The following is a 13,778-nucleotide window of genomic DNA, read 5'->3' as shown; positions in this document are numbered from 1 at the left end:
GCAAGAATACTGGAGTGGGTTGCCATGCCCTCCTCCAGGATCTTCCTGACCCAGGGATCGAACCTGGGTCTCCCAAATGGCAGGCAGATTCTTTACCATCTGAGCCACCAGGGAAGCCCATTGACTAGTATACCTTTCCTCACTGATTTGCAACGCCTTTTTAGTGTGTATTGTATTCTCATACATACTTTGGACTGTACTAGACTCTGTTTTGTTCCATTGATCTGTTTGTTACTGTGTCATCACACTCTTTAAAAAAATTTTTTTAAATTTATCTTTGGCTGCTTTGGGTCTTAGTTGCTGCCTGTGAAATTTCTCTAGTTGTGGCTAGCAGGGGCTACTCATCACTGTGGTGCATGAGCTTCCCATTGGGGTGACTTCTCTTATAGTGGAGCACAGGCTCTAGAGTTTGAGGGCTCAGTAGTTGTGGCACATGGGCTTAGTTGCCCATTGACACGTGGCATTTTCCCAGACCAGAGATGGAACCCATGTCTCCTGCCTTGGCAGGCGGATTCTTAACCACTGGACCACCAGGGAAGTCCCACACTCTTTTAATTAGTAGAATCTGTGTTGCGTTTTGAGAGTTGGTAGTGCAAGCCTTCCCCCTCCCAGCCCTTTTCAAATACTTTTGTCATAATTACACATTTTCTGCTCTACATGATCTCAAGATCAGCTCCTCAAGTCCCTTAAAAATCTATGTCATGATTCAAGTTGAGATTGCCTTAAATGTATGGGTTAATCCGGGGGAAGTGTCTGTCTTTCTTTTTTTTTTTTTTTCCCCCAAGTGTCTGTCTTTCTAAGGTGACTTCTTTTTATTCTGGAGCATTTCATGTCTTTTCATTGATTCAGGTATTTTATGCCTTTTGGTTATGTTTTCCATCCTGATCCTCCTCCACTGGGGCCCAATTTTAGCCCCTACCACTCCACTCCAGCTGCTCTTGTTAGAGTCAGCCATAAGCTTTGGAGATTTGGGTGTTCCCCCACGGAGACTGGGGGACTGTGTCTACTCCCTTTGAAGCTGAACAGGTTTTTGTGACAATTTTGGCCAATAGCATGTGATGAAAGTGACACCATGTGGCTTCTGAGGTGAGGTCAGAAAAGGCTATAAGGCTCCTGCCCTATTTGTTGGAACATTTTTTTAATGGAGGTGAAATTCACATAATATATAATTAATCATTTTAAAGTGAGCAATTCAGTGACATTTAGTACATTTACAGCATTGTGCAACCACCATCTTTATCTAGTTCAAAACATTTCCACCACTCCAAGATGAAACCCCACACCCTTTAAACAGTTACACCCCATTCCTCCCTCTCATCTTCCCATGCTTGGCAACCACTAATCTACTTTCTCTCTTTGTAGATTTACATATTCTGGAAATTTCAAATAAATGGAATCATACATTATGTGATCTTTTGTGTCTGACTTCGTTCACTTAGCATAATGTCTTCCAGGTTCATGCAAGTTGGATCAATAGCTTGTATCAGTACTTCATTCTTTTTATGGTTGAGTAATATTTCACTGTATAGATATCACAATTTGCTCATCCATTCATCCATAGATCCAATCCAAATTTGGGTTATTTCCACCTTTTGGCCATTGTGAAGAGTTCTGCCAGGAACATTCATGTGCAAGTTTTTGTTTAACATCTGTTTTTAATTCTTCTGTGCCTATGCCTAGGAGTGGTTAGAATTGCTGTATCATATGGTAATTATGTTTAACTTTTCAAGGAATCACCAAAGTATTTTTCACACCATTTTACCTTCCTATTAGCAATGTTTGAGAGTTTCAGTTTCTCCACAGCCTTGTCAGCACTTGTTATTTTCCATTTTTAAAATTAGAGACATGCTAATGGGAGTGTGAAGTGGTAGCTCATGGCTCTGATTCACATTTTCCTAATGACTGATAATGCTGAGCATCTCTTCAAGTGCCTTTTGGCTATTTGTATATCTTCTTGTAAAAATGCCTATTCAAGTCTCTTACTTATTTCAAAATTTGTTTGTTGAATTATAAGAGTTTTTATATATTCTGGACACTAAACCCTTATCAGATTCATGGTTTGCAAAAATCTTCTCCCATTCTGTAGGTTACCTTTTCACCTTCTTGATATGCCCTTTGATGAACAAAAGTTTTACATTGTGATGAAATTCAATTAATCTATTTTTTTCTTTTGTTGCTTGTGCTTTTGGTGTCACAGCTAAAAATCCATTGTCAAATCTGGGAGGTCATGAAAATTTACCTCTATGTTTTGTTCTAAGGGTTTTATAATTATTTCTTTTATATTTACATCATTGATTCATTTTGAGTTAATTTTTATGTAATAGTCTTGGTGTCCTTATTGAAAATGTATTGGTCATAGATATGTGTTTATTTCTGGACTCTCAGTTTTATCTTATTGGCTTATATGTGTGTATTTATGCCAGTATCACACTGCTTTAGTTACTCTAGCTTTCTAGTAAGTTTAGAAAATGGGAAATGTGAGTACTTCAATTTTATTCTTTCTCAAGTTTGTTTTAACTCTCAAGGCTCCTTATGATTCTACATGAATTCGATCCTCAGCTTTCCCGGTTCTGCAAAATAGGCCATTAGAATTTTTTAAAATTAATTTTTATTGGAGTATAGTTGCTTTACAATGTTGTGTTCGTTTCTTCTGTACAGCAAAGTGAATCAGCTATATATACACATATACTACCTTTTTTTGTGATTTCCTTCCTGTTTAGGTCACCACAGAGCTTTGAGTAGAGTTCCTGTGCTGGACAGTAGGTTTTATACATAGTAGGTCACAAAGAGTCAGACACAACTGGGCGACTGAGCAACAACAACAAGAAGTGTGTATATGTCAATCCCAACCTCCCAGTTCATCCCACCCCTCTCTTTCCCTCTTGGTGTTCAAATGTTCGTTCTCTATGTGTCTCTATTTATGAAAAGGCCACTGGAATTTTGACAGGAATCGTGTTGATCACTTTGGACAGTATTGCCATCTTAATAGTATTAAATCTTCTAATCATGGAACACAGAATATCTTTCCATTTATTTAGGTGTTCTTTAATTCTTGTAAGCAATGTTTTGTACTTTTCAGTATACATGTCTTTTACTTCATTGGCTATATTTACTGAAATATACTGTATCTTTTTTTTTATATATACTGTATCTTTTTGCATGCTATTATAATTGAAATTATTTTCTTAAGTTCTTCTAGGATTGTTTGTTTCTGGCATATACAAATACAGGAGCCTCACTTTGGAAGGCTTCAGCTGCCGTGTCAGCAGCCCACCTATATCCTGAGACCTCCACACCGTAAGAAAGCTTAAGGTAGCCCATGCAGACACGTGGTTTGGAGGGGCCCTGAGACCACATGGAGAAAGAGAGCTGCCTGGCTAGGCCTCAGCTGCTCCACCGCCTCTGTTACCCAGTGTTCTAGCTCCAGTCACTCTTTAGCTCAATTGTGCGAGAGACCCTGAGCCTGACTGCTCAGTGCCCCAAATTCCCAATGCATGCAAACTACAAAAGCGAATAGGATAGATAATACAGTGATTTTTGTTGTTTTAAGCCGTTAAGTTTTAGAGTGACTTTCTTTAAAGAAAAAAAAAACAACATAGCAATAGATAACCAGAATGCCTTCTAATGACAAAATTTGAAAGACCATTTTAAGGGCGCTGACCTCTCTGTGGTAGTTGATCTAGTAGAAATGTCCCCTCCTTTAAACGTTCCCTTTCTTTGATGTCCTTGACAATTTTTCCTGGTTTTCCATGATTGCTTCTTAGTCCTCTGCCTACACTCCTTTATATTCCCCACCTTAAATTTTGATGCCTTGCCCTCAGCCATCTTCTTTTCTCTTGTATGTCGCTCTCCCTGGACAATCTCACTAATCTACCAAGGGGATGCCAGTCCACACCTCTTTTCTGAGCTCAAGACTCATAAAACCAATTACCCCCAGACCGTTTCCACTTGGATCTCTCACCCTCACCATTTCCAAAATGGATCTCTTCATTTCTCCTGTACCCCAACAGGTTTCTCATCCAGCATCTCCAAGTTCCCAACTCTGTGACTGGCATCCCTAGGCACCCAGTTGCCACAGCCAGAACATTGACAACCACTTCAGACCCTTCCCTCCCCCCTGCCCTCACAGTCAGTCAGGTACCATATTTTGTCAATTCCACCTCCTAATACTTTTGAAGATCTTTGTGGTTGTCTTCTGAAGCATCTGCAGTCTCCGCTGATCAGCACAGACAAATCAGAACTGACATACCCAAGCCCCAGCTGCTGTGGTCCATGAGCTTGGAGCTGTTTCCTTCAGCCAAGACGGTGAGCTGCTCGAGCAGCTCCAAAGTCTGTGTTCTCACCCACTGACCATGATGTGGAGGCCAGTTTGAGGGAAAGAGAGCAGAGGCAGGCAAAACAGTTATGATTGGTGGCAATTGCTCCATCTCTGCCATTCCCTGGCTCTGTGACCTCAGGCAAGACATTCACTTCTCTGAGCCTCAATTTCTTCTGTAAAATGGAGATAACAATAAGTTTTAAAAATTATTTATTTATTTGGTTGCGCCGGGTCTTAGTTGTCACACGTAGGAGCTTTGATCTTGGTTGCAGCATGGGGGATCTTTAGTTATGGCATGTGAGGAGATAATGATTTTACCTATTTACGAGGTTGTGGCCAGGATTCATGAAGATAATGCATATGCAACATTTAGCACAGTGCCCCGCATACAGCAAGGGCTCAGGATCAATAAATGACTGTGGAACCTTCAAGAAGGAGGCATAGGTGGGAACATGGCTGTCTCGAGCAGCTCGCTTTCTTTGCTGAAAACAGCAGCTCCAAACTCATGGACCATGGCAGCTGTGGCTTGGGAACGTTGTCGGGTCTGAATAGGAAAGACTAAGTGCGTGTTCGTGTTGATTAGGGTTGAGGGCAAATGTTGCAGAAGACATTAGCATTGTGCTCCTGAGCACAGCTAGGGGCTGGAGAGACTGAACCTGCCCAAGTGGAGCCTGCATGCCTGGGGCTAGACAGCAGAGGGCAGCAGAGGTTGATTCTATTACAGTTCCCTGGGTTGGAGTTGGGGTGGTGAAGAGAAACCTAAAAGAGTGCTCGAGATCCTAATTCCAAACTGGGCTGGGGAAGCGGTTCAGAGAAGAGACATGCTCTCGGGATCACTCTCCCTTAGGCTCTGGAATGAATATGATTCATGAAGTAGGGCAGCTTTCAAGGGGCCGAAAAAGCTTGAATTTAGGGGTGGAACTTAAGTGATTAAGTTGGGATGGTCTCAAAGTATATTAAAGAAATGCATCTATCCTAGTCTTGTGTCCATTTGCCTTCTCCCTTTTCTTGGAATTCCCACTGGTCCTTCTAAGGGCAGAATTATCAACTAGGGACCCTAGAGGGTGAAGACACCCTTATCTGTGTTCGGTGATGAATTTGTAGTATAGGTAGGGACCACATTCCTAAGGTAGGGATGAAAGAAACCTCAGGTTCATGAGAAGGGAAACCAAAACCTAGAGAGACGAAATGACTTGCCCGACGTTACATAGCTAAGATTCAATGTCAAAGCCAATCCTCACTGAGACCCTACAGGTACTGCCGCACACCTTACACACATGACCTCACTTAAGCCTCACAGTAACCTTATGAGGCCAAATCGGATGTTTTCTTATCACAGGAAACTGAAGCTCAGAAAGGCTAAGCCATTTGCCCGAGGTGCAGCTAGGACATAAACCCAGGCAGCCTGATCCTCGGGCTGTTCAATTAACCACCTTGTTCTGCTACTCGTCTAGACCAAGGGTTAGGTCTCCAGACTCCCAAATCAGGGCTTTTCATCACTATTCTACATTGTCTTGGTTGGAAATCTGATTTTATAAGTAAAATCCTGGTCTTAAGTATAATAACAAGGCGGTTTGCTTCTTTAAGTGGATTTTCAGTTAATTCTTTTGTAAGGTAAATACTCCCATTGAAAAAAAATCTCCTCTCATCCATATTTACCTTCTCTGTGATGTTCCTATATTGTGTGAACTGTCTGGGGAATGTGTGTTTGGTATGCTTCCTACAGAGCATTAATGTCAATACGTGTTCTGCTTTAAGTGGCGTCTTTCTCAGCCTGCTCTGGCTTTCCTGGGACACCTTCCTATATCAGACTGTCCAGCGTAGGTCCAGGAACAGTGAAAGAAAGTTAGTGAAAGCAATGAGATTTTGGGAGGATGATCATCTCATTTTGTTTTCCTTGTACTATTGCTTGTTGTCGGCCGAGCAGCCATTCTTATGCTTATTCAGTATCTGTCTGCATGGAGGCATGCAGAAACACATTCATTCATTCATTCAATACTTGCTGATCACCTATTCTGTGCCAAGCACTATGCTAGATTCTGGGGATACCATGATGAGCAAAGTGAACACTGTCCCTGCCTTCATGGAATTTTAAGTCTAGATGCACAATACGTGCCCCTCTCACTGGGACTGGTCATCTCCCACCTTCTCCATCCCCACCGCCTCAGCTTGAGCTCTTGCCATCTGTCTCTTCCTTGGGTCCCTGCAGCTGGCCTGCCATCTCTGCCTCCTTCCAACCCCCACCCCAGCCTGCACAGAGCAGACAGCAGCAGACGGACTCCACCTTTGAAAACATCCCTTTCAACATGTCACATCCTTCCCTGCTCAACCTGCTCAAAATCTTTCAATGACTCCCCGTTTCCTGTCAAATGGGATCCAAATTCCTTCACCATCTGGCCAGAGTCAAGCAATTCCGCGAGCCCATCCTGCCCTATCCCCCTCCCCTCTCTTATTTCCTACCTGTTCCTCTGCTCTAGGGAGGGTCTTCTTACTGTCCCTATACACTGCTGCCTCATTCCGCGGCCACACTGCACTTCCATCTCTGACAATCCCATCCAACCTTCAGAGGTACCACGGCCTGCAGGATGCTTGCCCTAAAATATCCCACCCTTTTCTGCTGCCTTTCTCTGTGATCCTGGGTTCAAGGCCTGGCTGGTGTGAGAATCAGACAAGAGCCATCATGGGCAAATGCTTTGCATTGCCTAATGTGAGGCTGTCTTCATGTGGGTTCTCACAGCTACCATTTATTGAGCATGTGTTCTCTGCCAGACAGTGGGGCTCAGTGGTTTGCAGGCATCATCTCACTGAATTCTCTATGAAACAGATAATATTTATTAGACCCATCATTCAGATAAAGAAACTGAGGCTCAGAGAGGTTAGCGATCTAGCCCGAGACTGCACTTCAATATTGGTCCATCTGGGGAGCCTGTGCTTTTTCAGGAGATGGTCCATTGGACTGAGCCAGATTGAATCTCAACTCTGTTCTTTTTAGCTCCCTGTGGTTCAACATGAGATGGCCTTGAAGGTATTTTACACTTGGCTTTTAAAAAGTTCTACTGATATTTCCACTGCTCCTGACTCTATTTTATTGTTATTTTATTGCTGTAAACCACCTGAAATCTTTAGGAAACAAGGTGTAAGTAATTCAATTTGAAGCAAATAGGATGTATTTCTTCTGTCTCCACTCCCAGCATCCAGGGGAGAGGTGGGTACCAGTACTGCGGGTGAGCATCATCTCACTCTGGGCTCTTGGCAGCCTTGAGGAAAAGGCAATACAAGTCAAAAGCCAAAGGTCAGTTCCTTCTGTGAGATAAAGGGCGCAGAGTCGGTGCCAGGTCCTCTAGCAAAATGCTAAGCTGTGGCACGGACTCTACTTCCTTCCCTGGTTTTATTTTTAAGGAACCATCAGGTGGTGGTGGATGATTCATGCTTTACTTACTCTTCTTGTTTATTTCCCTTCTTCGACCTTCAGATTTTTTTCCTCTTAATGTTTGTTCCGGGTTTTGACAAAGCGCTGAGGTACTTGACTTGCGTTGGTAACTTTTTTCCCCTTAATGTCTTCTCAGGAATAAAAATGAAAGGAAGTGACAGTATTCCAAAACTATCTTTTATTCCATCAGTGGATAGATTGCACCTGCTACTCCTAAGATCACTCTATGATTGTTTCCTTTTACAGTAAAACCTCATTAGAAGACACTCCATGAGTACCAAATGCAGGTGGCTTGGGCCTTACCTGGTCTTACTTTGCTCACTCTCAGCAGCAAGAGTTATCTGAATAAATGGGCTCCATGCACTGAGTTTCCATACTTCAAGGCAACAAACTTTGTTATTCCTTTGGCAGCATCATTGGGGAGTCTTTTCATTCAGTCTCCTAAGAGCTCGATTAGGTTACAGTTTGTTAGCCTACTTGGAGTGATTGTGAATTATTCAAAGCAATAAAGCTTCATTTCTTTATAAGTAACCTACAATACAAATGATTCACTAATTTGAAGGGCTACCTCCAATTAGTTTGAGTAAGTGAAGTTGGACTGCATTCAATAGCAATTTATTGATTTCTTTCATCATAGAAATCGCTCTCACTAGGCAAGAACACTTTTTAACAACCCCAGCACTGTGGGAAGACAGGGTCCCCCTCAGAGACAAAGATGTGCTGGCCACTAACCTGTCCTTGAGTTGCAATGTTAGTAACAGGGATCCCTTTCAACTGATACATCCATATACTTTTTTTTTTTTTTTTAATGATTTTCTCTATTTATGGTTGTGCAGGGTCTTCATGCTGCGTGGGCTTTTCTCTAGTTGTGGCAAGCAGGGGCTACTCTCTAGTGCTGGTGCATTGGCTTCTCACCACAGTGGCTCCTCTTGTTCCAGATCACGGGCTCTGGTGCCCACAGACCTCAGTAGTTGCTCTAGAGCACCGGCCCAGTGGCTGTAATGCAAGGGCTTAGCTGCTCTGCCACATGGGGTCTTCCCAGACCGCGGATGGAACTCGCATCCCCTGCTTTGGCAGGGGGGGCGATTGTTTACCACTGAGCCTCCAGGAAAGCCCTTGGGCATATTTTAGATTCTAGTTTTCCACGCTCCTATCTGGTGAGAGAGGCCTGGGAGCTGGGAGTCCTCAGCCACAGTCCTGGCTCCGTCATCAAAAGCTCTGGGGCCTCCGGCGAGCGTCTGCTCCTCCCTTAGTCGTGTCCAACTCTTTGCGACCCTGAGGACTGTAGCCCGCCAGACTCCTCTGTCCATGGGATTTCCCAGGCGAGAATACTGGAGTGGGTTGCCATTTCCTTCTCCCATATACTTGTTTTTAAAACAATATTTAGGTATTTGACTGTGCCGGGTCTTAGTTGTAGTACACTGGATCTTATTTTTATTATTTTAATCTCTTAATTTATTTCTTTACAGTCGTGCTGGGTATTTGTTGCTGTGCGGGCTTTTCTCTAGTTGTGGAGAGCGGGGGCTACTCTCTAGTTGCGGTGCAGTTTTCTCACTGCGGTGGCTTCTCCTGTTGTGGAGCACAGGCTTTAGGGCTCTCAGGTTTAGCTGCCCCACAGCCTGTGGGGTCTTCCCAGATCAGGGCTCGAACCTGTGTCCCCTGCAGTGGAAACATGGAATCTTAACCACTGAACCACCAGCAAAGTTCCACGATGGATCTTTAATTGTGGCATGCAAGCTCACAGTTGTGGCATGTGTGGGATCTAGTTCCTGGACCAGGGACTGAACCCAGGCCCCCTGCATTGGGAGCTCAGAGTCTTAGCCCCTGGACTACCAGGGAAGTCCCCACATCCATATAAAATGTGTCTGAAATTCATGGTCAGTATGTGGCTGGGATGGAGGATTGGTTCTCTGTGATACTGACCAAGTTGCTTTATGTCTCTAGGTTTGAGTTTCCTCATTCTGTGACAGTATACTTAGCCTGTGAATGTGATTAGGGACAGTCCGTGGCCAGGGTTAGGACTCGACCCTGTGGATGAAGAACTAAGCAAAGGGGTCTTCCTTTTCCAATTCTGACTGCTTGCTCATATGCAGCTTGATGCTCTACCCCCTGAGCTTAAGATAAAAGACACTAGACAGCTAGAGGAGACTAGAATTAGAGGCCAAAGACATTCAGGAAGGTGGGAAAAGATGCTGGATAACTCTTCTTCCCTGCCCAGTACTTAAGCACTTTTTATGAAGAAGGCAAGAAGGAGAGGGTCACTTCCACAATCACTGGTGTTGGCAAGGCCTTCTCAGATTCCAAATACATATCTGAAATGGGTGCCTTTGCTGTGAATTCCTCCCTGGGAGGCTCTGGCCATGGGGAGCTGCTGGAACTTGTTTCAGCAAAGCTGTCTTTTCTCTGCCTATAGTCAGGGTGGGGAGGAAGGGAGATGGGCTGGGCCACCTTGGCCATGTTTGACTTACTGAATGACAATAGAATTCCTGCCCAGAATGCTAGGGAAATGGGTTTCTCTGATCTCCTGGGAGGAATTGTAATCACCAAGTTTTGAAAAGCCTAGGGAATCTGTAACTGAAGTCTGCCTTTCTTTGGGGACAGGAAGAGACAGACACGGAGGGTGAGACTGATAAGTTCAAGGGCGTGAAGCACTATTTCCCTGGCAGGATGCTGGGGCTGGCCTGGAGAAGAGGAGGTGGTGGTAGTGGGGGAATCTATCCTCCTTGATTTAAATGCTCAGAGCCACCTTAGGAGGTGGCCTTTATTATCTCCACTCTACAGATCAGGAAACCGAGGCACAGAGAGAAACAGAGATCACACAACTGGTGAGTTACAGAGCTGACATTTGAACCGAGGACTGACTCCAGAGCCTCCAGCTGTGGTTACTGGGAAGATCAAGTCCACCCGGAATAGCAGGGAAACATGGAGAAGAAAGGATGGGCTGGGTTTATGGTAGCATGGCACCTCAAGGGCCCTGAGATGGCCTCCACACCAAGAGGCAGTACAGTGTCGTGGGGAAGATCATACATCGGTGAGCCAACAGTCCCAGTCACTCATCTGGGTTCAAATCCCAGATCTGCTGCTCCCTGGCTTGTGACCTTGAGCAAGTTTCTTGACCTCTCCATAACTCAGCTGCTTCATCTGTGAGATAGGGATGTAGGGGTAATCATAGAACCCACTTGCTGGGGTTGTTGTGAGGACTGAACGAATCAATACAGGATTGAATCAATCAATGCCTGACATCCCAGTGAGGACCACCTAGCTAGTTCGCATCTTGTGTGGCAATGAATGTGCGCATAAGGGTTAGGGCTGTGGTTGGCTGGGGGCTCTTTGAGCCCTAGTACCTCCCTGCAACCCACTTTGGGGTTCCTGTGAGATGTAAACCAGGCAGTGCAGAAAGAGAAGGGCGCACAGTGAGTCCTGGATTCCCCACAGCTGTTTTTGCATAATTACATCAGCCTCTTGCAACTCACCCTAGAATCCACATTCTCCTGTTGACCTCAGTCTGGGAGTTCAAACATTAAATGGGTGGATCATTGGCAAGGGATGCGGAACACCCTTTGCTATGCAAAGAATGTTTTAAAGTTAATTTTTATCGAGTAGAGTTGAATTACAATGTTGTGTTCTCTTCAGGTATACAGCAAAGTGAATCTGTTACACAAATACTTATATCCGCTTGATTTAGATTCTTTTCCCATATAGGCCATTACACAGTATTGAGTAGAGTTTCCTGTGGCTCAGTGGTAAAGAATCCATCTGCAATGCAGGAGACCCAGGTTTTATCCCTGGAAAAGGGAATGGCAACCCACTCCAGTATTCTTGTCTGGGAAATCTCCATGGACAGAGGAGCCTGGTGGGCTATAGTCCATGGAGTCCCTAAGAATTGGATACGACTTAGCGACTAAACAACAATAACAACAACCCTGTGCTATACAGTAGATCCTTATTAGTTAGTTATTTTACACACTGTTGTTGTTTAGTCACTAGGATGTTTCTGACTCCTGTAGCCCACCAGGCTCCTCTGTCCATGGGATTTCCCAGGCAAGAATACTGGAGTGGGTTGCCATTTCCTTCTCCAGGGGATCTTCCTGACCCAGGGACTGACCTCAAGTTTCCCGCATTGGCAGGCATATTTTTTTTTTACCACTAAGCCACCAGGGAATCACTATTTAACATGGCAAATAGATGGGGAAACAGTGGAAACAGTGGCTGACTTTTTTTTGGGTGGGGGGGGGCTCCAAAATCACTGCAGAAGGTGACTGCAGCCATGAAATCAAAAGATGCTTGCTCCTTGGAAGGAAAGTTATGACCAACCTAGACAGCATATTAAAAAGCAGAGACATTACTTTGCCAACAAAGGTCCATCTAGTCAAGGCTATGGTTTTTCCAGTAGTCATGTGTAGATGTGAGAGGTGGACTATAAAGAAAGCTCAGAGCCAAAGAATTGATGCTTTTGAACTGTGGTGTTGGAGAAGACTCTTGAGAGTCCCTTGGCCTGCAAGGAGATCTAACCAGTCCATCCTAAAGAAAATCAGTCCTGAGTATTCATTGGAAGGACTGATGTTGAAGCTGAAACTCCAATACTTTGGCCACCTGATGCAAAGAGCTGACTCATTTGAAAAGACCCTGATGCTGGGAATGACTAAGGTGGGAGGAGAAGGGGACAGCAGAGGATGAGATGGTTGGATAGCATCACCGACTCAGTGGACATGACTTTGAGTACGCTCCGGGAGTTGGTGATGGATAGGGAGGCCTGGTGTGCTGCAGTCCATGGGGTCGCAAAGAGTCGGACACGACTGAGCGACTGAACTGAACTGAACTGAGTGTGAAAATGTCAATCCCAACCTTCCAATTTATCTCTCCCATTCCTCTTACCTCCAGGTAACCATAAGTTTGTTAAGAATTTCATTTTTAATGCAATTGACCTTAGGCTTTGCTGATAGATAGTGATGATGGAGAGAGGCCATGGCCTCAGGTACCAGTGGGCCCAGATCCAGAGCTTCAAGAATCCAAGGCTTGAAAGGTGGTAGAGCCCATAGGGACCAATAGCTCAGCTTCCAGAGCCAGACCCGCCTGGGGCCAGTCCTCCATCTTGCGCAGACTGTGTGGCCTGGGGCAAGTGACTTCACCTCTCTGGGCATCGGTTTTCCCATCTGGGCTGCTGTAGGATTAACTACATGCACACATGTAGAGAGCTTAGAGCGGTGCCTGGCACGTAGTATGAGTATTGTTGATTTATTTCCCGAGAAACCAAGGAGACAAGTAAGAGAAGAAGGAAGGCAAGCACTCCTCCCCACCCTTTCCCCTTCCCCACTGGCTGGAAGATGCTCTGGTCCAAATGGGACATTGAAGCCAAAATAGCACAATAAAGGAGAGGAAGCGCTCGGGGGAGCAGATGGGCTCCCCATTGCCTCCCATGGAATGTGCTGAGTCTTCAGGAACGTCTTTGGCAGTCACTTCACACAATCACGGAGCAAAGGGAAATGATCAAGTCTGTCACCAGGGTCAGTGCCAATTTATTTAAGAAAGTGGTGAGGCTGAAAAGGAGGATGTAGGGAATGGGAGGCCCCCGGCATTCTTGGAAGCAGTTTGCAAAACGGCAGCGATCCCAGGTGAATGGGGAAACCACCCCTCCACACACACCCTTCCACAGTCCCCAAGGGAGCAACCTTGAGGCTGGGCTTGGAGGCTGCGAGCCAGGCCTGGGAGAGGGGCTGGCGGCCTGCATGGGCTGAGTCCAGTTGGGGCTCTCATGCTTTCTTTCTTCTATTCAGCAAACTGGTAACAAATGCCCACTGTGTGCCAGGCACTGGGCCAGGAGCCATGGGAGATGCTGGGAAGAATAATACAGGTGAGGTCCTTGCCCTGGGAAAACTCACAGAGGACAGAGGTGATGCTCATTATACCTGGGGAAAGTATCTGAGAAATACTGAAGGGTCAGGGACCAAACTGCCACCCCTTCTCCAGGGAGTTTACCTGGAAAAAAGGGGATGTCTGGAAACGATAATGCTTAACATGGAATAACCTCCT

This window comes from Dama dama, chromosome X, assembly GCF_033118175.1.
Source record: "Dama dama isolate Ldn47 chromosome X, ASM3311817v1, whole genome shotgun sequence".
Classification (NCBI taxonomy): domain Eukaryota; kingdom Metazoa; phylum Chordata; class Mammalia; order Artiodactyla; family Cervidae; genus Dama; species Dama dama.
Note: the sequence above shows the minus strand (reverse complement) of the source record.